This window comes from Myotis brandtii, unplaced genomic scaffold (genome assembly GCF_000412655.1).
Source record: "Myotis brandtii unplaced genomic scaffold, ASM41265v1 scaffold223, whole genome shotgun sequence".
NCBI lineage: Eukaryota > Metazoa > Chordata > Mammalia > Chiroptera > Vespertilionidae > Myotis > Myotis brandtii.
In genome coordinates, this window is record NW_005358369.1 from 366,478 (window position 1) to 393,886 (window position 27,409).

At 42.5% G+C, this 27,409-nt stretch overlaps 1 protein-coding gene and 1 long non-coding RNA gene across 3 annotated transcripts in view; both read left to right on the plus strand.

The window, feature by feature from the left end:
- STX18 (syntaxin 18) overlaps positions 1–27,409 on the plus strand; it is an 80,050-nt gene that overhangs the window by 19,293 nt on the left and 33,348 nt on the right. The window lies entirely within an intron of this gene.
- On the plus strand, positions 22,885–25,081 carry LOC106726071. Its single transcript, XR_001362085.1, has 3 exons — positions 22,885–22,967; positions 24,236–24,367; positions 24,729–25,081. It is a non-coding gene; the product is annotated as an uncharacterized LOC106726071 (long non-coding RNA).

Here is a 27,409-nt window from a genome sequence, read left to right on the forward strand (position 1 = left end):
ATGTGTCTATGAACGATATTAAGGTGAAGTGTTTGGTAACCAGTCTTAAGAAAATCATATTTAGATTCACCAATAATTTTACCTAAAGAAACTTCCTTCGTTGGCAGTTTTATCATTTCAGTTGGCCTGTTGTGCTCGATTGATACACACCCTCATGAAGAAAGCACACCAGTAAAACAGCCCCGTACCAGGCCAGAGCTCTGCCGTGGTTTCCTGCGCATGGTTTTCTTATTCGGATACTGTTTTGGTTTTGTGTATGAGCTCTGAGGAGAGCAAGGATGGAAGTTGTTAATAATTTTCTATAGCATTTACGTGGTACTCGGAGCTTCTAGTTACTTAATAGAGATCTATCTTATGTTTAACAAAGAAAATCCACATATACGTGAAATATAAAGTAGAAGAAGCAGCTGTTCATTTCGCATAAAGATATAACACATACATAATAGATTTAATGTTAAAAACCACTTAGTACATGTGAGATCATTATATTTGCAGCAACATTTTATAGGAACACTTATAAATGAAATGATTGCTGTGTTCGTGTAAATAGTGATATAAACATTTGTTTCCCCAAAATGTTCTCTTCTTTTCAAATTGGCATGTTTTAAAAAACACAAGAGTATCTGTGGTTTAGGAACTCCTTGGTTCTGTGACAAGAGCTGTAAGTAGATCACATTTCTGCATCTTGTAGAGCGTCAGTGAAACTGCTGTGTTCTTGAACGTGGCTGTCTTTGCGTATAAATACTTGCATGTGTAATTGCCTGAAGAACATCAACTTAGGTTTTATATGACTACAAATCCCCCTTTTCCATATGTGTTAAAACACACACAACCAACTTCCTAGAACATATAAAAAACTTTTCGACACTATTCCCTGTTCTACAGTCCTTTTTATTTTTCTGGTTTGGGGATGTTTCTGGGCCATCAGGATCACAGATTAGCTAACCAAAGTGAATTTGGGGCATAGAAATGAAGCTTTATTGGGAAAGGAGATTTTTTAGAAATTGGAGAGTCTTGCGTCAGGCTGTGATGTTATGGGAAGTGGGAGCGAGATGGATGGACCGGAGCCTCGCCCGCTGGTGCCCAGCAGCCTGGACTTGCCACAGCCTCCTCTGGGCTGGCTCACCCAGTCTTTAGCCTGGAATCCACTTTCTGTTATATTTGCAAAGAAGGCTTTTCCTGGCACTTTAACCCAAGCTGTTGAGTATGCCACAAGTTTTCATAATTAAAAATTTTGTGTCTAGCTCTATTGAATAAATTATTTTAATAGGAGATGTTTGGAAATAGGATAGGCTCTACACTGAAGGGACCAAATACTGAAATCTCCAAGTTACATATCATTTTCCCCTATGAATTTATAATACGTTGCTATATAATGACATCATTATTATTGTAAGTGATACAGAATGGTATTTTTAGGGATTTTCTTCTTTTAGATTAGAAAATAGTTTTTCTTTTTTGTGTGTCTGAGCACAGACAACATACTTCCTAGTCATGTATAGTTATTAAGCAAAAATGTATAGGATTTGAGTCAAGTATGTTTTATAAATTACTCAGTTGCAAGAATCTAAACTGACTTTACTTACAGCTTTCATCCAAAATGTTGTTTTCCTATTTCTATTTTTCACTTGAGTTGGTTAGAAAATATTTTTCATGGACTTTAGATGACGCTAAATCGTTTGTTATTAAGTAGCTAAGTTTTTTTCTCTTACCTGAACATTTTTGTCTGTCTGACCAATTCCTCTCATAAAAGGGGCACAGTTTTTTCAGTATTTTCCCCCCAAAACTGCAACTTCAGAAAATATGTAAGAGATGTAGCAATTAACCTACATGCACATTTATAATACTAGAAAATGGGCCGCTAGTTACATTCAAAGACAGGATCTGATAGGCCCAAATTGCTTAAAACATCACAGTTATTGAAGATATACCCCCGGGAATCTGAGAAACCATTTAACAGATGAAAGTACATTTTGAAAAGTCTGACCTTACAGGCAATCATAAAATGAATCAAAACAGTGCTTTTTCCCCTGAAATGTACAGAGCCCATCTGTGTCTAATCCAGTAATTACAGACTGTGTTCAATTACCTTCTCAAACTTGGAGCAGACTGGAGACTAGGCAGTGAGCAAACATAGGGTTTTGTCTAGACCTCAATTGACCACAGTCTAAAACTTGAATTTATATCTAATTTTGTTTTTTGTTTAGCTTGATAGTTCTCAAAGTATTCATTTTTGCTACTTGGTGTTTTACCTTCTTAGATTGGAGATACTGACTTTTCTCATCACAGGAGCTTTAGTATCAGCGATAGCGCATGCTGTAATCAGATGTTTGTTTTCTGAATACCTGCTTTTGTCTGCAAATCGATAATTTGCACTGCAGAAAAGACCGCATGGGCTGGGGGAGGGGATTATACCCGGGAGTAGTATTTTTTAGAAGTTGCCTTTAAAATGTTGCTGTTGCTGCTGACTAGAACTCTTGTCTATCTGCTAGGAAAAAGAATCTATTTTCCTCTTAAACTCAGAAATTTTCAGTTCCTCTGTACAGTTAAGAATATGTTTTGTAAAATACGTGTAGACTACTAAAACAAATCTTTCTTATTACATATGTCTTACAGTTTTTTCTCTTTATACATTTTTTATTGCATTTGCTCATCAGGATGGTATCCATTAGATATTGTGGATAATATTCATAATCCACTTCAAACCATTTCTCAAAGTCTTTTTATGATTTGATGAGTCTTTGTGAGAATTGGAATGAACAGCCACAGCCAGTTCAAATATTTAAATTTTATCTAGGAATCTTGGCAATTGAAGTTTTTCTTAAAACACAAAACAAACAAAAGATGACCACAGTTTTCTAGAATGCTTATGCCATGGTCGAAGCTCTCCCCCTCCCCATTTTTTAGTATTCAAGTCATTCACATTCCAATTAGCATTGGAAACAAATGTTTTGAGGTATTTATTGGATGTAATCATTGCATATAGACCATGAATTTTTCTAGAAATTTTATGACCAGTATGCTATGTTATTTTTTAAAAGTTGTGTTCATTTAGGTCTCACCGTCCTAGGAAAGTTTTAAGGATTCTGTCATGGGAGAGAAAAGTAGATTTATTCAGTTGCATGAGTGTAACTTTCTGAGAAATTATATGGGGAAAATGAGACTTAAAAAGGATTACAAATACCTTATGCTTCATGTTTTCATAAGACTTTTGTTCGAGAACACTAGGGCAATATGATTTCTTTACTATCTTCCTGTCCCCCATGCTTCTTAGACTTTTCATAGAGAAGGCGAAAGATAGTCTTCCTGAGTATGAACTTGAGAGACCCTTTAGGCCAGCGGTTCTCAACCTGTGGGTCGCGACCCCTTTGGCAGTCGAATGACCCTTTCACAGGGGTCGCCTAAGACCATCCTGCATATCAGATATTTACATTACGATTCATCACAATAGCAACATTACAGTTATGAAGTAGCAACGAAAATAATTTTATGGTTGGGTCACAACATGAGGAACTGTATTTAAAGGGCCAGAAGGTTGAGAACCACTGCTTTAGGCCCTGTCTCATTCACGCCCCAACTAATCCTTTTCACAGACAGCACTCACTCCTAGTTTCTGCTTCTGTTATGTAATCTCTGGCCCCTGAAGCTAATCCTCCTGGCACTTCGCATGGTTTAGATTTTTATATGTGTTTCTTAACCTATTTGTGCCACTCCCACAGAACTGTAAGCACCTTCAGATCAAAGGCTGGCTGTGCGCTCTCCCATTGTGCTCCCGCACCAACACAATGCCTGGCTTGTGGCAGGCACTGACTGAATGATGAATGCCCAACTTTCATCCCCGGCTCCCCGGCTCAGTCACCATGTCTGGACGCTGTTCTCAAATCCTCCAAGCCCCTCTTAGCCCAGAGCTAGTCTTCCTCTCCTTTTCCTCCGTACCATGTCATCGTCCACACCGCATTTCCCTCATCATTCTAGCCATGCTGGTGCCTGCCCAGAATACTCTCCACCGTTCTCCTTTGAGCCAGCCAGTTACTCTTCCTTTAAAAATATGGCCCATTCCTTGGGAACCTTGCTGTTCCAAGCTGCATCTTCTTTTTATAACTTTTACTTGCCCGGTGTTTGCACTTCATTGGACATAGCCCTGGAGAAGTTGTGTCTTGTATTTGAGGACAGTTTTCTGATCTGTTGATAGGGACCAGCGTAGTCTATGGGGCTGTATTGTGATGGGACTCACGTGAGGCCTAAGTATGTAAATAATATCTAGTATCTCTTTAAAGCATTCCAGTTTGCCGTTTTCACTTATTCTCTCAATCCTCTTGGGGAGGCCTCCCTGTTTGAGAGAGATGAGGCAGCTTCAGGGAACCCAGGTTGACTCCACTGAGTCGTAAACCCCAAAGCGTCAGGACAAGAATTCAGATCAGAATTCACTCTAGACCCTGTGTTCTTTCTGGCACATCAAGATTCTTCGTAAATATCTTCTCAGCCTTATTTGTATCTGCATCGGGACGCACTGGAGGCTGTGCTGTCTGTGCAGTGGCTGATGTGCTGCAGCGAGAGTGCCGTCTGCTGTGTCTTGTGGGCTATGCTGCAGTCGTTGACTGTTTCCCCACTTTCGCTTCTGGAGGGCACTGGCCATGTCCTGTCTGATTATCACTCCACAGAGCATGTCCTGGTAGTAATGCAAAAAACATTTGTTGAAAGAGTGTAACAAATCAAGTGAAAGAAAGAAAAGAAATGCAATCAAAGTAGAAAGCCTTACTGGTCTGGATTATATACCCTGTTTTTTTCAGAGCACTCTGCTAGACCCTGGGAAGGCGGCTGGGAGGGAATAATGCTTGCCTTTATGAGTGTATAATCCAAAAGAAAACAATGGCTAACGTAAAGGCAACACACTGTGGTGGTTACGAACAGAGATGCTGGAACTCAGTCAGCCTGGACTTCCAGCCCTGGTTTTGGCACTTTCTGTCGGAGCAATCCAGGTAAGTTACTTTACCTCTGTGTGTATCAGTTTTCTCATCTGTGAAATAGGTATTGTAATAGTACCTGCCTCATGGGGTTGTTAATATACAGGGTGGGGCAAAAGTAGGCTTACAGGAGTTTTCTTGTATTATAACTTATTAATTACTGTGTTATTTTCCATATGAACAGTTCTAAACCTACGTTTGCCCTGCCCTTTATATATTCTTAGAGTAGTGTTTGGCCCATAGTAAGTGCTCAATAAGTATTAACTTTTATTCACATAGAGCATATAAGGTCACTGGCCATAAAGGTAGGCATCCATAAGTAAACATAAATATAAATAATTGTGGATAGCTATAAAAATAGTAGAAAATACTCAGGAGTTGCTGTAATAATCAGATGGCCAAGGCTAAGTGAGGCGGTGTGAGCATGCCCAGTGGAGGAGTGAACACTGAGCCCTGAGTGTGGGAGAAGAGCATTTCTAGGCCACGGTGCATTCACTCAGGAATGCACTCACTCAGCAAAACCTACCCAGCATGTCCTGTGGACTCTCCTCATGGACCTACATGGATTCCACAGGTCAAGTTTACAGGAGAAAGGTGCTAAGAGGAGCTCTTTAGCCAGGAGCTAAGGACAGTGAGCCCTCGGAGAATAAAGACTCCAGGCCAGGATCCCAGGATCCCAAGGAAGAGAGAATTTTGGTTAAATAATTGGATATCATGAGGCAGAGGAAAGACCAGGAGGCTTCACCAGGCTCATTGGTTATCACGCGGAGAATACTTTCAGTGAAGAGTTAGGAGAGAAGCCAGGTTGTAAGGGTTTAGGATTAAATAAACCATGTGTTGAACAATAGGGACAAAGTGGATCATTCATTTAGGGTTCTTAGTATTGAAAGGCATGAGAGAAGAATCTTAATAGAAATTATGATACATCTAAATAAAATTTAAGCTCTCTCTTGCCATATCCAAATGGCTGGAAGAAAGAACTTCATTTATTATTATTATTATTATTATTATTATTATTTTAATCCTCACCCAAGAATATGTTTTATTGATTTTTGAGAGAGAGAAACATCAATGTGAGAGAGAAAGATCCATCGGTATGTGTATGTGCCCTGACTGGGGCTCGAACCTGCAACCCTTTGGTGTATGGGATGATGCTCTAACCAACTGAGCCACCCAGCGAGGACAAAAAGAACTTTATTTTTGTTTCTTACAATAAGATCAGTGACAGAGTGAATTTTATTCATGAATTTTATTCACGTCTATTTCCCATTGAGGCTGCACTATCTATTGCCGTGCTTGACCAGTGGTTGCTTCCTTATAACTGAATTTATGCAGCTGCTTTCCCCATCTGCAGGGAGAAGATCACACTGCTCTGATCTGTACATTTCCGTGTCTCCCGAGTCATGGGAAGTCCTGCAGGAATAACCGCTCAATAAACAGCTACTGTGCCCTTCAGGGTGCCGCTTGGTGCTCGGCTCAGGGAATGTGAAGTCTGAGGGTTGATGTCAAGCTGGACTCTCTCCCTCAGTGGAAGGTGGACTCCCTGCTCTCCCTCCAGTACTGACTCTTAGATATTTGCATGGTGTCCCCCCAGGCCTCGGGTTGAAATGGAAAGAAATCATGCATTTATAGAAGCAATGATTGAACATCAGTCTCTTATAAGAACAGATAGAAGTTTATGGTTATCTAATTGCAGCCAACTAGCACATTACTATTGGTCAGCACGGAGACTTGCCCGACCTCTGGCTTTGCAGGGAAGATGTGAATGCTGGGGTACTTCTTACCCCTCAGAGGATTAATAATCTTGTTGGTTGTCTCTTTTTGTCGGGTGCCTGTTTAAAATGTAGGAATGTGATTTTTACTAACATTGGGATTTTGGACATTTTTCAAGGTGTCACAGTTAAGTAATCCATTGATGGATTTTGAAAATACTGCTATTCCTGTGTGTGTCTCACTGGGGAATGTAGCCCCTAAAAGCAACTATAACACAGTGTACCCCAAGAACAGAACAGAGAGGGCTGTGACCATGAGCCCCGACTCCCAGGAAGCTGACTGAGATGCGTCTGCAGTTGAAATCCCTCACACTTCCCTCTACTGTTCCCAGCCTGTTTCTCTGCCCTTTCTTGGATTGTGGCTGGCTCCTGGCCCAGGAGAGGGGTGCTTCCTCTGGACGCAGGTTGTACTCAGGTGTATGAGCCGACTTCTCTGGGGGTCACAGAGGAAGTGAAGCCCCTGTGAGCTCTGGCTTGCCTGAGGCAAAGCTGAGGTGGGGGCCCAGGCCAGAGCCCACCCTCTTTCTGATCGCACTCTCCAGGTACAGGTGCTCCTCTATGAACACAGACAGTTTCTGCCCTTTGCTAAGGAGAGAAACAGGAGGACTGCCTGACTCCTCTCTCCTTTAGTCTTTGGGAAAGTCTAAATTTTTACCTTAGACTGCTTCCGTCTTTAAATTCTGAGTTGGATGCTTCTGTGTCCGTTTGATGTGTATATTATCATATTCCTGGATTTTATTCCTGAGCTCAGTTGGAACGTTTCAAGGCAAACATTGGTTTTCTGTTAGCCCACAAATGGGGCAATGGTTGTTCAATTATGGTCTTCTGTTGACTTAGGCAGGGTCTCATTTTAAAAGCATATTTTGTTAGTAGCCCACAAAGCATACCACTGTCAGCCCTTTGTCATGTCTGACTGTGGGCAGTAATATCACAGCAATAGTAATATTCCCAAATTTCATCTGTGGATTACTTAACTGTTTCATCCAGAAATTCACTTTAAAATATATCAGTGACAAAATGGCCAAGCGGAGACAGTATGTGCTGTGCTGCCCAGTTATCCAAAGATTAATAACGGTCTCCCAGTGTTACCCAAATGCTCCCGGAGTGCCTGACTCACAAGCGTGCCTCACGTGGGGGGAACTAAGTCTAGTTCACTCATGAAGAGCCATTAATGTCCTGCCTGCTTATGGGTCAGTACTACATGGGTTTGGGGGATACCTATTATTTTTTTGTCCCAAACCACCCTCTGTCAACAGCAGCGCCTTCCTGCTTTGGGGAACATATCCTGCCTCAGACTACGAACTTGTCACTTCAGCAGAAGCTGTTCTGTTCCCATGTAACATCCTCCTCCTCCAGGCCACAGAACTGGGCGGTACAAGACTCAAGTCAGGCCAATCAGAATCCTCCTCTAGGATTGTTTACAAATTGGAATTTTTTTTAAAAAGTCTTTTTTTTGTTGTTTTTTGTTCAGAGGCCTGGATTTTAACAAAACTCAGGAGCTATTGGTGGCCACTTTCCCATTGCTGAGCTGCAATGAGAAAATTAAATGTAAAATGCAGAGGGAAAGGGGATTAGAAACGAAGGGAGCCATAGGGAAGTTATAAATGTCTGCTTCCAGTTGTTTGAGAGGCCCAGCTGTATCTTTGCCTTTCCCACGCTTTAAAAAAAAACTTTTTTAAAAATTTATTTTTAGAGAGGAAAGGAGAGAGAGAAAGAGAGAGAAACTTCGATGTGAGAGTGAAACATCCATTGGCAGCCTCCTGCACACCCCCTACTAGGGATCAAGCCTGAAACCTGGGCATGTGCTCTGACCAGGAATTGAACCAACAACCTTTCGGTGCACAGGACGACGCCCAACGCAGCCACACCAGCCAGGACAGCCCTTCCCATGTTTTAGTCACTAAACCAGTGGTTCTTAACTGGAGGCACTTTTGCCTCCAGTGAACATTTGGCAGTTTTTGGTTGTCACAACTAGGGGAAGTACTGGCATCTAGAAGGTAGAGGCAAGAGGGTGGCTAAACATCCTACCATGTATAAGACAGCTTCCCCCCAAATAATTTCCCTACAACAGACATCTTCTGGCTCAAATGGGGGTCTTTTGATTCCAAGTTCAATTCAGTTTTTGTTACAAACCAGCTCCTCCTTGTTGACTTTAGAATAATCCTGACGTTTGGGACTTCCTTCCCCTGGTCTCCTGAAGTTCTGGGCTCAGTCTTCGCTTCAGAGTGTAAACTTCATACATACAATCTACATGTTTAAACCAGTGTTGCTTTGTGCCTCTCTCTGCAACACAGAAAATCCCTGGATTTTCACTAAATTTGGAAGTTATGTTTGGGACGGTCTCAGGTATAATATTGGCTGCCGAGCATAAATGAGAGGCAGGAAGGGGCCGTCCAGATAATAGGCCATTTTCCTCCACAGCAGCTTCAATGGGGGAGAATGGCGAGGCCCACGTGACAGACTGATTGAGACGCCAGGAACAGACCAGACCAAGCCAAAGCCAAACCACCCACCAGCAGCTTGGGACATGCGCCCGGAATTGGAAGTCCTAAAAGCAGGTGCTTTCGCAAGGACAATTCTCGGCAGCCCCGGGAGGCCAGCTGCTGTTTACATTTTAAAACACCGTTATTTGGGCTCAGTACCCTTTCCATCCTGTTAGGCTGGCCAGGGTCACTTGCTCTGGCCAGTGACAAACCCCCCGTCAGTACACATGGAAGGTTTAAGCCAGTCAATGAAAGAAAAATACCACATGATCTCACTCACTTATGGATAATTAAGACCATTATAAACTGATGAACAAAAATAGATACAGAGGCAGAGCAACATCGAACAGACTGTCAAACTACAGCGGGAAGGCTGGGGAGGGTTGGGGAGGTGGGTAAGAGATCAACCGAAGGACTTGTATGCATGCATATAAGCATAACCAATGGACACAAGACACTGGGGGGTAGGGAAGGCTAGGGGAGGGAAAAAAAAAGGAGACATATATAATACTCTTTGTAATACTTTAAGCAATAAAACAATTTAAAAAAAAAAAAAGGAAGGTTTACTTTCAGGCGGAGCACGGGCGCCAGGACAGGAATGTGCCTCTTTTCAGGTAGCGTCTTTTTTCTTAACTTTAATTTTATTTCATAATTAACCTACAGCAAAATGGACCTTCCTGCCCTACAGTCCTGTGGATTTTACTGTTTTATTGTGTAACCGTTTCACAGTCAGGATACAGAAGTTGTAATACGCCCAGACTCTCCCTCATGCCACCCCTTGGTAGCCATACCAGCGCCTCCTCCCTCCCCCACACAACCTGTCTTCCTTGCTATAGTTTTGTTTTTCCAAGAATGTTATGTCAGTGGAATCATATAGTATGAAGCCCCCGAAACTGACTTCTTTCAGTCAGCACGATGCCTTGAGCCTGTCACGATGTGTGTCAGTAGCACCTTCCTTCTTCATCGCTGAGTCTAGTTTGTGGATGGGCTGCGGTCATCCATTACAGTTGAGGGACATTTGAGTTATTTCCAGTTTGAGGGCAGCTATGAATAGAGTTGCTATAAACATTTGTGCACAGGTTTTTGTGTGAGCTTAAATTTTCATTTCTCTAGGGCCAGTACTCAGGCGTGGGATTGCTGGGACCTATGGTAACTGTATGTTTAATGTTATTAAAAAGTACTTGTGCACAAGTGTTCACGGCAGCATTATTCATAATGACCAAAAAGTGAAAATCATCCAAATGCCCATCAGCTGATGATGGGTACTACAACGCGATACGTTGATGCATTGAGGTTATCTGGCAATAAAAAGGAATGAAGTGCTGATATTACAACCTGGAAGGACCCTGCAAACATGCAAAGTGAAAGAAGCCAGATACCAAGGGCCGCATATTGTCTGACTCCATTTATATGAAATGTACAGAATAAGCAAATCCACAGAGACAGGAAGTGGATTGGTTGTCCTGGGCTGGGAGGCTGGGGGAAATGGGGAGTGACAGCTAATGGGTGTGGGGATTGGGGGGTTACAGAAATGTTCTAAAGTTGATTGGGGTGATGGTTGTACAACTTGTGAATATACTAGAAACCACCAAAAAGCACACTTTAAATGGGTAAAGGATATGCTACCTAAATTATATTTTAACCAGAGGCCCAGTGCACAAAATTCGTGCACAGGTGCGATCCCTGGGCCTGGCCGGTGATCGAAGCATGAGTGTCTGGAGTGGAAGGGCAGGTCCCAGTTGAGCTCTGGGCCCCAAGTCCCCATGCGGAGATGCAGTAAGCACAGCTGTCACCCGGCTCACCCAAAAGAGGCCATGTGGGTGCGGGGCGGGCTCCTCGCAGGCTCCCGGCACCTGAGCGGGGAGGGTAGCAGGGGGAGTGAGAGCAAGCTCGGTGGACACCCCACATTCGCACCGCACCTCTGTCCCCATCATCCCCGCCCCCAGGTAGCCAGTGAGAGGTTGCAGCCCTCCGCCTGGGCTCTGCGGGAGGTTGGTTGCTGCCACCCACCCCCAGTTCCCCGTCATAGCCTGGGACTGGCCCCGATTGGGCAATCAGAGCCTGCCGGCTGCTGGTCACCATCTGCGGGGAGATAGGTCAGGGCCGGGCCCCCTACCTGGCTCCCTCAGTGCCTGGGAGCCGGATGGCGGCCCCCCTCCCCACCCACCACTGTTGTTGGTTGCCATCTGACATCTGCCATGTTCCATGCCACCCCCTGGTGGTCATCGCACATCATAGCGAGGGGACGAACGACCGCCCGAGGGGACAATTTGCATATTAGGCTTTTATTATATAGGGTAAGGCTGTTACGTTTTAAAAATATGCTTTTATTGATTTCAGAGAGAGAGGGAGGGAGAGAGAGAGAAACATCAATGATGAGAGAGAATCATTGATTGGCTGCCTCCTGCACACTCCCCACTGGGGATTGAGCCCACAACCCTGGCATGTGCCCTGACTGGAAATCGAACCATGACCTCCTGGTTCATGGGTCAACACTCAACCACTGAGCCACACCTGCCAGGCAAGACTGTTATTTTTTTTAATAAACTGCTAACTTATTTCCCAGAATAGTTGTCCCATTTTGTACTCTCACCAGCAATGCTGGTGAGGCTATGAAGCCCCTGGTATTGTCACTGTTTTGTGTTAGCTCTTTTAATGGGTGTAGGGTGATGTTTCATTGTTAATTTGCATCCCTATTGGCTAATGGTGTAATATCTTTCATATGCCTACATACTCTCCTTCCTTAATGAGGTGTCTGTGCAGGTCTTCTGCCCAGTTTAAAATCGAGTTGTTTCCTTAGTGTTAAGTTGGAGAGTTCTTTATATGTGGGATACAAGTCCTTTGTCAGATGTATGATTTTCAAGTATTTTCTCTCAGTCCCTAATTTAGCTTGTGCTTTAACTCTCTTAAAATAAATACTTCTTGATGGTTTGCAAGATCTGTGAGGGCTTGGTTGTCTGTTTATTCCTGTAGCTTCAGAGCCTAATACAGTATCTGGCACAAAACAGATACTCAGTTCACATTTGATGGATGAATGAATGAGTTCCTGCTTCTTACTGATTAGCAGCAGATTTTTTTTCCCTGAGAGATAATAAATATATAAAAGGAAACCTGATTAGGTCACTTCTCTGATTAAAATGTTTTTTTCCAGTTACCTCTTGAGAAAAAAAATCTCTACTATAGATTGTTAAGCATGGCATGGTCCAGCTTGATTCCTTGAACATTTCACATTCTCTTCTTCTTCGTAGCCTTTGCACATACTGTTCCCTCTGTCTGAAACACCTTTGCCACCCAACTCCTTATTTTTATTTCCTAGCTGATTTTAGTCATTCATTCTACACCCTAGGAATGTGAGAATGAACAAGACAGACACAATCCTTATCCTCTTGAGGTTTACCTGTAGTAACAGAAACCCTTTTTGCCCCTCCCCCCAGACTAGGCTGGGCACTTCTATTTTATGCTCATGTAGTGTCCCTGTTTTTGCTTCACAGAACTTTAATTATTTGTAATTATGTATGTTCAGTGATTTTGCCCCACCAGACCATGAGCCAGTGCCCTTTAAGTATTTTTGTTCATTTACTCTCTAAAAGAATTTTGGGAAACACTGGGTAATTGCTCACATATATATTTCAAGCTGACAGCTGTAATTTTTCATCATAAATTTAAATAGTTGCAAAGGATATACTTTCCAGTATACTATAAAACTTGACATTTTAAAGTGAAACTTTTAATCACTTTTTAAAATGTATCCCATGGAATCTTTAATACTGTTTGATAACCATCATTTGTTGGGAAAAATATCCCTGAAAAAATTTTTCTCCTTGAACTTGATTTCTATTTCACTCCCCCACATAATAGTATCCTCTCTCCATTTATGCTTGAAAATCCTGTATTGATGGTTCTAGCATACTTTTATGCAACAAAAATAGGTATGAGAATTGAAATTTAATTTTTAAAAAATTTCTGGTGATGACCAAAGGGCTGTAATTGTCCTCTGATACCATGTTGAGTTGTTCTGTGTTGAACTACCTTTGCAATTATCATTAGTATACGTGGATGAAAACAAAAACACATCTTTTATTAGAAAAGCCCCTTAAGGCAATGGATGGGTGTGTTTTCTAACTAGATCATGTGCACGTGGATGGCTATTACTTTTTTCTAGAACATGACAGGGTTCAATATCAGCTACATTCTTAGTTTTTATTTCTTATGTCATAAGAAACCTTGTTTATATAAATGAGTGGACAAGAATGGACGTTTTGTGATAACACGGCCACTCCACCCAGTTCTTTGAACTTCTCTGAGTTACATGCCAAACTGTCATCAAAACGTTTTCCTAATGACCTGTCAGACGACAGCTCGGGCAGGTCCCCTCGGGTTTTGTTGGAACAATCGGGACCCCCTCCCCAGCCCTGTGACAGGGTTTGTTGTCCAGTCGTGAGAGTCACCACTTCCTCGGTGTCCCTGCGTGAAGAGGGCGTGTGGCCAGGCCAGTGCCCCTCGGCCAATGCAGGTTTGGTGAGGGCTATGTCTGCTCGGTGTGATGTGGGAGAGGGTGCCCGTGGAGGGCACGCGGGAAAGAAAGTGGACCAGGCGGGCCACAGAGTCTCGGCTGACCTGCTCCAGGAGGAGCGGACATGGGAGTCGAGGGTCCAGAGGTGGCTTTCCCCACCCGCCTCGTGGGGACAGACCAGGGCTGCAAGCACCACGCGGCAAGGGCTGCGTACCGTTTCTTTCCCAATTAGTTTCCTCGGTTCAAGGCATTCAGTTAGAACTCAGTAAATATATTTCACTGGTATTGAATCCAAGGAAAAACTTTTCGTGTAAAGTTTGGCTCCAAATCTATTAACCTTTTCAATTTCCTTTGAAAATATATGAAAGGGATAATTTTTAAATTCCTGAATAGTATTGTAGGCTATGAAGTTAATTTTGTATTTTCAAGAATAAAAATGTTATTTTATTTTACAAGTAAACTGTCTGACTCAGTAGCTTTCCCTAAATTCTTTTTCTCTGTTTTGCCAATTACATTGTTTTAGGTAACTTACTGTTTTTCAAGTAACAAGGTTCTGCTTGAATTCGCCACTGAAATAATGTTTAAAATATTTTTGGTCCCTTTTATACTGATTTAATCTTCAAAGATTAAAAAAAAAAAGTGTTGTCACTTGTTTCTTTTTTGTCCAGTGGTTCTGAGGAATCTGGTGGCTACTTTTCAGTACGTTTCACCTCTAGGGTGATCGAGGTCTGTGTGCACGCATCAAGTAAATGTGTTCTATTGCTGTTAAGAAATATAAAGCAGATTGGCAGCCTTATCTTCCTGTTAGTGTGTAGATTCCTAATGCTCAGTAGTATCCTGGAGGTTCCTGCAGAAAATCTAATACAGATTTTCGATGGCCTCTTAAAATGCTACACTTCTCCAGGAAACCTTATCTTGGATACAGCGTCTGGCTTTCTGTGAAGTCATAATTTTGAATCAGAATTTCCAGCTGCGGCATCTAGTTTTATGGAGCCTGAATTGAGAATCAAAAACTAGGTTATGTGTTTAAGTACCAGAAGTGAATGTTATCTTTCTTTTTATAAAACAGTATGGCAATTGTATTTAAGTATTTCCAATTTGCAGAGTTATTGTTCATGATTTGCTCCAAGAGAAACCAGATTGAGCAACAGCTGAACGGCTTTAAGTGAGTTGGTTCCATTTTATCCTCCTGTCAGTGCCTCGTGAACCAGCACGCACGGTGTGTGTGTGTGTCTGCGCGGTGACAGATAAGAACCATAAAACGTTAGACTCGAAAGTTCCAGAGGCCCTTTAGCCTGACTCTCCTCATTTTCCAGACGAGGAAACTGCAGTCTTCTTCTTGGCCCTGTATTTTGCCATGAAAATGCTCACTAACTTGAGGCAGGAGGATTGGATTGAATGGTATTAGGATAACTGTGTTGTTGGCTGTTTTAAAATGCAGCAGTCTGAGCAGGCAACCGAAGGGAGGGTCCAGGCAGCACTGTCAGCGACGGCTGCCCCGCCTGCGCCGGGACAGTGGCCTGTCCTGTGTGGAACAGTGTGTGGACACCTGTGTCAAGATTTTGAAATGTGTGTAACTTGTTACCTTGTAATTCCTCTGTTAAGACTGCATCTAAGGAATGGCAAAATCAGATAAAGGCTTAGTATATAAAAATACTCTGGTATGGTTTCGCAAAAAGATGTTCATTACAGCATACTTTATTCACATGAAAAATGAGAAGAAACAACCTAGGTGTCTAACAGTACAGAAATAGTCAAATTATGGTAAGTTTCAACAATGAAATGTTACGTAGACATTAAAATAATTTTCAGAAGAATTTTAATTACATGGGGAAATGCTTGTTATGATGTTAATTAAAAATAAGCAGAAAATAGAATGTACATCTAATATGGTCTCAATTATATAAAGGATATATATATATACACATAAAATGGACAATAATACATCAAAGTAGTAAAAGAGTTTATTTCTAGGTGAGGATATTATGGGTTGAATTTATTTTCTTTTTTATATTGTGCAATTTCACAAACTCTCCACTCTAAGCAGAAAATAAGGTTGTAAAAAATTGTAAATGTAGTTGAAGAGGCCATTTTTTTTTGTAATGCCAAGTGATGGAAAAACCACTTTAAAATCCCACTGAGGCAAGGATATAGTCTGCCGCTTGCGCCGCCCCAGCTCCACCCCCGCGGCTTGGCTCCTAGCCATGGGGGACAGGGACCGGGCTGGACTGCGCGCGTGGCCCGAGATCCAGAGGAACTGCAGTCACTGCTCAGGGAAAAGTAAACTTGAAAAGCCTTTCCCCCTGTTGAACGAACGTCCCTTTATTCTTTCCTTTAGCAAATGAGGCCCACAAGTTAGCTGTGACCTGAAGGGAATGTCTGCAGCCATGATTCTTTGCCCAGTGATTCTGACATTTTCCCAGACCTGCTCGCCAGTGTTCTGTCACGGAGGCAGCTCGACACAGGTCCTGTTCCCACCTGGTTCGGGTTTAATCATTAAATCGAGTTAACTATTAAATACGGGATGCCTGTGTAGAAGCCGGTCGGTGTGCTACCCCTGAACCCGAGAATACAGCTGTAATCATGCGGGGCCGGGTTGCTGCGCGGCGAGGCCCAGCAGCCACGCAGAGGAAGCGCTGCTTTGCTGGAAGGGCAGCTTTTCCAGAGCAGGGACGGTTTTCTTTGCTTTCAAAATTCTTTGGAAAATCTATGAGTATTTTGAAGTCCTCAATTCCACTTTCTAATTTCAAATTAATAACTTCTTACTACTGTAATTTCATACGTTTTATACTACCCCCTAGGAAAAAAAAAGTATTTGCTTACTTCAAATTTCTTATATTGATTTCAGTTGGTCTCGTTCCACATTACAATTACGGCTTTCCATTCCACAAGGTATGGCTTAGAGTTGTGTTTCAAATTTGAAATGGGTTGTGCGTTAATAAAGCTACTGTTTCTAATTTAAAAGAAAAGATCTTTCAAGGAGAGTTTGTTAGGCACCAGGATACATTTCTGAAAGGCTTGTTTTATGTAAATTCACGGTAGCCTCAAATCATTATCCCTCTGCTGAGAAGTGCCACCTCTTTGCTTCCTTTGCCTGTTTGGCCTAGTTGTGTATTTTCTTCAAATGCTCTGACCAAGGCTAGTGGAAGGCTGGCTAGGCTTGCCTCCCGTCTTCACGCAGCAGTAACCCTAGGCCCTGTGAACCAGGCGATGTCTGTGTCATTAAAGGCCTTCGGAGAAGGACATCCGCAGTCTGCCCAGTGTTCACTTCTCTCACTGACCACATCTGTTTCCTCTTTTTCTTTTACCTGTGAAAGCTAGAGTTTTTTCTTAACACTTACACTGCTTTGCTAGTTGCTTAGTACTTTGGATTATTAGTTTATACCCTATGGATATAAACTAACCGTTCTTATTATACTCCTAGAAGTCCTGACTGCCTGTATTATATTAGCTGATGGTTTTGTCCTAACAATGAATGGTGTTAAGTTCCGGTGAACAAGTAGCACAGCTGTTTTCATTGGGAGGATTATGAAGTCTTTGGCTTTGCATTGGACCAATGGTGTAAGTAGTCCAAACACGGGTACCTGCTTTTACTTAGTAATTCAGTAAATATTCTTGGACTCATGGGACTCTGTGCCAGTCACTGTGCTGAGGATTGGAGGCTCAAAAAATGGTGAGATTAAGTGGCTCAGAGACCAGCAAGTCTAGTAGGGAGACCTTCCTGACATATTGGCAGTAATATTGTTATTGGGGTTTATTATCACAATTGGGTTTATTATATTTTGCAAACAAGTAGAAGAGTCACTTCAAATATATTTGCTTCTTTTACTGGGATTGGTTCCCTCCAGAGAAAAATGATCCTGAAAAGAAGAAAGAGATCTTCCAAAGTTAAGGAAGGCTTATCTAAACGAGCTGTAAATTTGTGGTGACCAACAGTAGGCACTCAGGTTCTGTGGAGCAAGAATTACATTTGATGATCTTAGTTAATACTGTATTAAAGTTCACGTGACTTCTCTGGTAAATAGAAAAGCACCTGGGTTTACTGCAGTAATCAGCAATCATACCCATTTCGGACACACCCGGTACCTTCGGGTGTGAGCACCTCACAGTACACCAAGCATGTCAGACTCAAAGGCTAACACAGGCCAAATAAACGAGGCATGCGGCCCATGGGCCGCGAGTCTGACATGCTTGCAGTACACTATGCACATACAGCATGTCTCCTTACATGCTTGTGTGTTAGAAGATAAAGCTGATCTTAGTTTAACTCAGCAGGCACCATCAGATTTCACTGTGGCCATCATAGCTGTATCTCAGCGTGGTAGGACCAGGTGGCTTTTCATTGGCAGATCTTGGAGGTCTAGCGGGACAGGCAGTGTAGACAGCAGAGAAGAGCAGTGGCTGGAGCCAGATGAACTGGGTTTTCATCCAGGTGTGCTGCCTGTTAGCTGAGTGGTGTTGCGCTCAGTATTTAACCTTCTGTGCCTCAGCGTCCTCGTGTACAAAATACAGATAATAAAGCTGCCTCGTAAAGTTGTTACCGAGAACTGAGTTAACATTTGCAGGACAGCCTAAAACCATGCCTGCTGCAGGGGTGAACAGATGTGTAGTTTCTGCTGATGTGTTTGGTGTTAGTCACAGAATAACAAAGCACACAGTTAGTCAGCATGGGAAGGGGTGCAGGTGAAGCGCCGGGCTTTGTCCCCACAGTCGGGCAGGGCAGCAGCATCCTGATGTGTGAGGCTGAGAATGGCAGGCACAGCTCCTGACTGCGAACAGCACACATATCCCCGCCTCAGCTCCTCCTCCCTGGCATGCAGGCTGGGGCCAGTGGGTGGGAGGCACACGAGGGTGGACGTGGGGCTGGAAAGGGGAGAACCTGCCAAGCAGGGACAGCCATGAGGAATCCGCCCTCACGGCTGAGGGCTGAGCAGAAGGGGCGGGATTCAGGCTCCATTGCAGAGATGGAGTCCGTGGGATTGCTGGCAGATTGGCTGGTTAGCACAATGGGCAACAGGGACCAGCCGTGGGGCGTGGGGCCGAGGCCCAAGAAGACAGCGGTGGTCTCGAGCTCACAGCAGCGAACACAGGAATTGCGGCCACAGGGTCCAGGGGGGCTGTTCTGAGGGCGGGGCGGGGCGGGGTAGAGGTGTCAGCGTGGGAGGGTCCTCCACAGGTTGTGGACACTGTTTTACTGCCCCGGCCTCTGCTTTTCCCCCGGCCTCTCCCCTGGGGTTGCTTTTTAAGGAATCATGTTCATCTCACTTAACAGTGGCCTTGGGCAGTCCCTCGGACTCAGTTTCTTCATTCTTAAATTGAGGACCTTTCTCTTGGGAATGTAAAGAGTACATGGGAAGAAGGGAGGGAAATCTTGTCTTGGAAAGTGTATGTGACAGAGATCCTGATGAAGTTCCACTTATTTGAGGAAGTGAATTTGACAATAGGATGAAGACTCCCATGCGCTCATCACGGGCGTCCATTTCCCGCCCCGTTTTGGGCGTGCACATGCGTAGAGCCCGGTGGGTGCTCACGGTGGCATCACTGTGCCTGTCGTTTATTTCCAGCTCTCAGGCCGTTTACCTTGTTCCATGTCTCCACACCAGGACCCCGTGAGAACCTCCTTTAAAAAACCTGGTTACAGTTCACTCCACAGATTACTTTACCTGAACGTGAATTTTATCGTGTTTTTCTTCCTGTTTAAAAATGTAGACGCAGGCGTGGGGAGAGCTGGAGCTGGTCCTGCTTTGGCATAAAGTTAGCATTTATTTTTTGCATTAAACACACGACTTGCATATGAAAGAGGAGGAGGAGGAAGCTGCCACCAGCTCGCAGGGACCCCTTCCCTGGGCGCCAGGGCCCCCAGCCTTCGCCAGTACTTGTACGCAGGCCCTTTGCTGAGCCCTTCGCAGAAGACGGCTCGTTTCATCCTCATGCACCATAGGAGGTATGCACTGCCATCTTCCCATTTTACAAATGAAGAAACAGGCACAGGCAGGTTAAGTCATTCGGGAATGGCCACGCAGCTGGCTGTCAGAGCTCCATTGGATCCCGCAGTCCGACTCCACAGTCCGCTTTCCTGTGCCCGCACAGTGGTTCTCAGCTCTGCTCGTCCATTAGAATCACCAGAGACAGAAGTAAATGCACCTGGCCCCACCTGAGACAGTCTTCCCTCTGCTGCCGTTCCCAAGGGCCCACGTCACTCCCTCCGTGTTTTCCGGTCCGTCATACCTTTTCCGTCCGCCGATTTCATGGCACATGTAGGTTTTTAATGGACTTTTGCAGTCAAGGGTGTATAGCCTCATGGTTTGGCCCTGTAAGGTAGGGCCCGTGGAGAGCGGGACATGCCTCCTGCCTGTGTGTACCCTGCACAGCATTTTACACACGCGCAGCACTGCACTGGTCATTCCTCCACGGCGAGTCAGTGCATTGTTGGCATTCTGCATCAGGCAGACCCACGATGTGTGGGAGAGTGTGGAGAGTTCATGGGACAGATCTGATTTTATCAACGCTAGCAGATCTAAGCCTCAGTTTTCTTACCTATAAAATGGGAAAGGTGATCATATCAGAGGATTGTTATGAAGATTAAATGAGATATGTGAAAATATGGAACATGCTTTGTCATGTAGTAGGTCATCAGAAACAAATGCTAAATTTTTCCCTTGTAACTTAAGCACAGTTACACATAAAACTTGGATATGAAAAATCACTTTAAAATATACTACTCATGGGCATGCAGAATGGTGCAGCAACTGTGGAAAACAGTATGGAGTTTCCTCACAAAATTAAAAATGGAACTGCCTTTTGACCCAGTGATCCCACTTCTAGGAATATATCCTAAGAAACCTGAAATACTAATTCGAAAAAATGTATGCACCCCTATGCTCATTGCAGCATATGTACAATAGCCAAGATCTGGAAACAGCTCAAGTGCCCATCACAGATGAGTGGATACAAAGCTGTGGGACATCTACACCCTGGAATACTACCCGGCTGTAAAAAAGAAGGAACTCTTACCCTTTGTGACAGCACGGATGGGCCTGGAGAGCATTGTGCTAAGTGAAATAAGCCAGTCAGAGAAAGACAAGTCCTGTATGATCTCACTTACATGTGGAAGCTAATGAGCAAAATAAGCTAACGAACAAAATGGAAACAGGCATGGATACATGGGACAGACTGACAGCTGTCAGCGGGGAGGGAGGTTGGGGGAACTGGATGAAAGAAGGTGAAAGGATTAACCAAAGAACATACATGTATAATCCATAGACACAGACAACGGTGTGGTGATGGCCAGAGGGAAAAGGGGGGGAGGGGGGAAGGGGGATGGAAAGAGGCTTCGCTTGGGGCAGTGGGCCGCAGTGCAGTGTGCAGGCGATGTTTTATTGAGTTGTACACTTGAAACTGTATGGTTTTGAGAACCAATGTCACCCCAATAAATTCAATTTAAAAAATAAAATATACAGTTCAGTTTTCAGTCAAATGCAAGAAGTCATGGAATTTCTGGGGCTCAAATAGACCGTAGGGACCAGAGAATGCAGTCCCTTCATTTTCCAAGCAAGGAAATTGGAGCCTGTGGAAGGGACTTGACCAAGGGCACACTGTGGGCCATTGTGTACCGTGTGCACATAGGTGGTTAGTACAGGCTTCCTCACTGCTGTGCTCAGCATTCCCTTTGACCTCACAGCATTTGCATTAGCTCCTCCGTACGCTTGCGTATGTTACAGAGCCCTCGACAGCTTTGCAGGCCTGGGTGTCTGACCCCGTGTAAGGCTTTGCTTGTTAGATGAAATCCCACAGGAGACGGCCCTGGGAGGCGGGGCTCAGGTGGCACAAGAAGAGTCTGCATGTACCTTGTTGGTTATTCTTGCACAAGGGGGAGAGGAGGGAAAGGCATACAAAAAGCGCATGAAGTTCTTGTGTTTTCCGTGAATATGGGTGCTTGTATCTTTCGGAGGTTCTGGCACGTGTAAGGTCAGCAGAGGGCAAGCGCAGGGATTCCAGCGATACTGTTAAAAGAACGTTGATGTTGCTTTTACCACACATCATATTGTAAAGTTTCAAAACAGCATTATCCTTTGAAATTATTTTTAAGCTATTATAAACATTTTCTATTGATGCTTTAGAGTATATTTCTAGATTTCTGTCCTCGTTTATTTAATTTGAATTAAAAGTGAAAAGTGATTCATTGACACACATGGTGTTTACTGCGGCGACTAATTGCTAGAGAAGCACACAGCCTGGAGTGAAAGGCAAGATGCGTCATTTTCTAATATCTGAGTCTAAATTCTTGGTTCCTGTTTTGTTTGTTTTTGGTATTTTTTTCCATAGAGGAATCGTTTTAGACCCACTGGGGTCAGGCACAGGGGAAGCCACCCATTCTCATTTATGATTCCTCAGCGTTTTCTCTCCCGCTTTGCAGCTCATTCCATGGGCCAAGATGTCTTGATTCTCTTAAATGCTTAGGAACTGCTTCCGTTGTAGGACTGTAAAATCAGCCACGGGCGGTGTGGGGAGGAAATGCCGTCTTTTCCAGAAAGTGGGGTTGCTCACCGAAGAGCATGGGAAATGTGTAGGCTCCTCGCAGCACCTAAGCCCCGGGGAGAAACGCCTCTTCCTGGCCTCTCTAAAGACTGGGCGTCTGAGAGCAGAAACACTGCTGTTGGATTGGCTTGTGCTTACAATGCACTGTGAGCGCCTTACAAATAAAGTGTTTGTTTTTTACATGATCGTCAGTATCTTTGCTTCCTGGTGCTACACTAAGCTTTTTTGTGTTTATCTCTTTTTTTTTTTTTTTCAGAAATGTCTGGGTTTTTGTTTTTTTTAATATAATGGAAACAGAATGTGGCTTAGCTTTTAAAATTATTCACTGTAGAGAAGAACTTGAAGCTATAAAAGTTAATCAAATTTGGTAGTACACAAATTTCATCAAAACCTGAATTTTACAAGCTTTGAAACTTTGACTTTTTAAAAACGTTTGAAGAGTTTGTCTTTACCACCCTTCAGACGCACGCATTCCTTCCGTCCCAGGAGGGAGTGGTGCAGAGGGCCTTGCCTTTCCCCCAGAAAAAAAACACACCACCCCCCACCTTCTCTCTGAAATGAACTTCTGAGTCATGGGTGATAAGCAGAATTCGGACCGTCTCTGTTTTAGTGCATGTGAAACAGAAAGCAAGGGTCATGGCCAGCATGCTCTGAGTTACGACGTGTTGATGGATCTTCGTGTTAAGGCCGGCGAATGGTATTTTTAGTTTCCTAATGAAAACAAAGTGACTTCCGCTGTGAGCACTCTCCTCGTTATTATTAAAGTCTTTTCTTCACTCTTCCCTTTTCTGCTCACACAGTCTACAAGCACTGTTTGGATCCGGGGTGTTTCACTTTCTTTTCTTACTCAGTTTTCAGTGGATGGATTCCTTGAGCAAAACCTTTCCACAAAGTATTTAACTTTCTGTGCAGAAAAATTCGAGTCAGTTAAACGTGTTTGATTAATTTATCACAAAGAGTGCCACCTTGAGTCAAAACAATCCTACTCTGTGGAAAGTTCTTTCTCTTCAAAGGAGGGTCCTTATTTCTAAGGGCAGAGCTCTGATTTTAATTAAATAAAGGGCATTTTATGCAATTTTTCCCCCTAAAGCTTAAGATTAATTTCTATGGTTACTAGGGATATAAATCTCTAGATTGCTTTAAAACAAAGATTTTTCTTCAGGAGAGAGCTGACAGCTCCCTTTAAGAGAAGCTATTACTTAATTTTACTTTCCTAAGTTTAAACACATAAAAATATTTGTAATGATACCCCAAAGGCATCATAAAAATGTAAAATAATTGTACTCTAAAATATCGAAAATTACAGGAAATAGACCTCATTTTAAAAAATGAACTGGGATTCGTGGCTGGGGAACTGGGGTGTGACATACTTCAAAACTAGAATCTCTTGTCAGGAGACATTTTTTTAAAGGATAAAAAATTTTTTCTGTTGCCAGTCATACAAACTTTAAAATATGTCCATTCTGTTAGAATATTTCTTTATAGTTTTATGAACTTTAACATGAATTACTGTATGGATGGCTTAGGTCCCCTCTGAGAGACAAATTTCTGTCTCAAGAGTGAAATGGCCTCCCTTGGCTTGTAGATTAGCTGTGTCACAGTCACCCTTTAAACTGGTTTTTCATGATTATTTTTAAAGTGCACACAGAGCCATTTTCTCAGCAGCTTTGAGCAAGGGCAGCATAAATAGTTTCTAGGGTTTTACTTACCCACAGTATACGTCCTCTTTCAGGAGATAATGCTAACTGGTAAATTGTTCCCACATTAAAAGTTTGTCATATTTTAATAAATGTAGTGCAAAGTCTATTGTAGAGACACTTAAAGGAAAAAAAAAACAAATTTTTAACTAAATGAGTTAATACTCATCCTCCTTCCCACTTTAGTTTTGTCATATCAGTTCTTTTGTTATTTTCATTTACTAAAATTTAATTGTGTCTTTATAGTCAAACACCTTCATTTTATTAGGAAACGTGAAATTAGATTCATAAACTCTTCCGACCCCGGTCTTGAAGGAAATCATTTCGTCCGCAGCCTGAGCGCTGGGGAGACGGCTTGCTTGCAGTTGAAGACACGCCTGCTGCAAGTGCTCTGCATTAAGTGAGTTTATATTTTGAGAGCAAAGTGGGGGGAATAAAACTACTTTCCCTCCTTCTTTCTAAGAGACAAGAAAATTAAGTTGAGTGCAGATATTGAAAGTGCTGTAAGCTGAAAGTAAACACTGATTATTGCAAATGTACATTTGGACCAATTTACTTTTATCTCTCAAGCGAAACATTTCCCACAGTTTTTGTGGGTTTTTATTTAAGTTTGGAAAACTTTGGAAGTTTGTGTGAAAGTATAAATAAGTTTGGGAAAGTCGTGATTAGACTTTGATAATAAACATGCAAAAGCAAATTGGGAGACTCTATTAAAGTCAGATGTAACATTTAATAATGTTTTCTCCAAAACTCATTTCCAGAGAGAAGAGTGGTGATTTATGTGGATCTGAAACAAAGACTTGGGCTGCACTTGAAAATAAGGGTTCCATGTGAATTTTCAGCGTGGGTGTTTGCTTTCCTAAAAGAACCTTCGTGATTGTCCTAGAAGTCCCCAACATGCCCCTTTTCAATGATGGGCACAGACAGTACATATATGTTTATAGATTCCATTTGAAAAACAAAATACTTACTTAGTTGCCAGGAAAATTTAAACTATTTTTTTATAAAATAAGCATTCCATTTTAGCATATGAAGAAATTACTAATTTTGTAAAGAGGAAAAATGTTTTAGTTGGTTTAATTACTGAAATACACCACAATATAGAAAGTACAAATAAAATTTAAAAACCTTAATTAAAATGTGGTTTAAATCTCATTGTTATAACATTAACCTCACAATCGCATGTTGGCATTAAGTGTGGGAAGGTATTTGCCAGTTGTTACATATCGCACTTTTGAAGTAGCAGTCATGCCAGCGTTGGATCAGATACTGACTAGTGCTACAGCGCTTCTAAGGAGCTCTTGAGCATGGTCAGGTTTGAATCTCCTTCCCTCAGTGATGCTGCTACATTGTCCCTTAAAAGTGTGTGTGTGTGTGTGTGTGTGTGTGTGTTTGGGGGACAGTGTTACATTTTGGTGACACTTTTATGGCTTACAAATTGATATGTGATGTTAACCTGAAATTTGTTGCTGTGATAAGAATGGAAATTTTTGTGTGTGTCATGTTTTAAAGGCTTTACCTAATGATCTGAAAAACTGTTAAAGGGATTTAAATTGTATATGCTGGTTTACCTTTTAAGGCTTTAAGAATGAGTTCTGAATATAAAATTCAAATATGGGAGTTAAACATTTTTTTTGTTTCTTAGTAAAACAGTATATCTTAAAAGTAGGAGGAAAAGAGAACTTTGATTCTCAGAGTGAAGATCTGTAATATACAGCTCAGGATCTAACTGTTATTTTTCTGGTTATTTTACACACAGATTTTTCTCTGGCAAGTGTTATAATTAGGGACTACTGATTTTATGCTATTTTGAACACTTAACTAAAAATCAATTTTCATCAGACTAGTCTGTTTCCATTTTATAAAACTTAGCAGCTAGTAGTTTGCTACAGTTTCTTTAAATTTCAGAAACAACTAAATTTTATTTTCTTTTTTTTTTTCAAGCAGAGAAGCTGTTAGAATTTTTTGTGATTTATTTCTTGGAATAATATTTTCTGCCTTTTTTTTGGCATGTGTACGGAAGTACTTTAAGTTTCATGCCTATTTACTCCAAAGAACACCATAATGAGGGAAAGGAATCTGAGTTTTGGAAGACGAGGAATGATGAAACAAGGCCCTGGGTTTTGCTTGGAATTTGAGCAGTTGTACAATTGGTCGAGGCCGGCATGCTCTGCATTTTATTCCCATTCACTCAGAAAGATGGCTTTGGGGGCAAGGCTCTGTATCTTGTTACCCAGCGCTTTCTCAGAGCTTCATGGTAAAACACACATTGGTTCCTTGGCTTTTGCTTTTACTAACAGAGAAAAAGTATGTTTTAGTAGAGCAAAGCACTTAAACTTCGAGGGTTCAAATGTTATCACGTAGTGTTTTCTGTTGAGTGTAAATTATTGGCATCTATCAAGAAGTATGGAAGTTGAATGCATGTTCTCCCTTTGTACCACCCGCAGTTCATTTCACTCTTCTCTTTGCTGATGTGAAGCAGAAACTGGACAAGGTAACAGTTTTGATGATGAGATTAGAGGTAGCCAGGCTGACTGTCTCCTGGCTTTTAGAGACCCTTATGAGCTCAGGGCTTCCCCCTCCCCTTGTTTAGATATTACTTGCTCTTTTGAGTTTCAGATTACAGGAGCAATTGATCTGCATGACCTATCTTAAGAACTTTAACTTTGCAGTGGAAACTTAAACCAAATGTATATCCTCAGGAGACAAATCATCTTAAAACCAGGCTGTTGTCATTTTGATGTACTGTACTGTTCCCCCAGGAACCATGTGGTGGAGAGCACCACCTAGTGGACAGGAACTGCATGTGCTGCGGGGGGTAAATTGAGGGAACCAGTCTAGTTGACTAACTCTTGTCCTTAGTTTGCAATAGTGAGGTTTTCTGTTGTTTCAAGCTCAGTTTCTACCCAGTGCTAGGATCCTAGGAGAATGAGCAGTTGTGCTATGGCAGTTTTGTTTGTGGTTTTCTCACTTCTGTAGGTGTAAGTGCTGGTCCTGGCCTTCTTCACAAACATTTTCTCCTTATAGATGATCTTATACTTCAAATGAAAAGATCATTTTTTTTAAATGCCGTCCTAGCTGGTTTGGCTCAGTGGATAGAGTGTTGGCCTGTGGACCAAAGGGTCCTGTGTTTGATTCCAGTCAAGGGCACATGCCTGGGTTGCAGGCTCGATCCCCAGTGGGGGGTGTGCAGGAGGCAGCCGATTAGTGATTCTCTCATCATTGATGTTTCATACACACACACACACACACACACACACACACAGTGGGGCCTTGACTTACGAGTGTCCCGACTAACGAGTTTTTTGAGATACCAGCTGTCTCTCAGCAGATTTTTTGCATTGAGTTGATAGAGTAATTTGAGTTAACGAGCTCCTTAATGAGCTCCTTAACGAGCTCGGTCTCGGAACGAATTAAACTCGTAAGTCAAGGCCCCACTGTA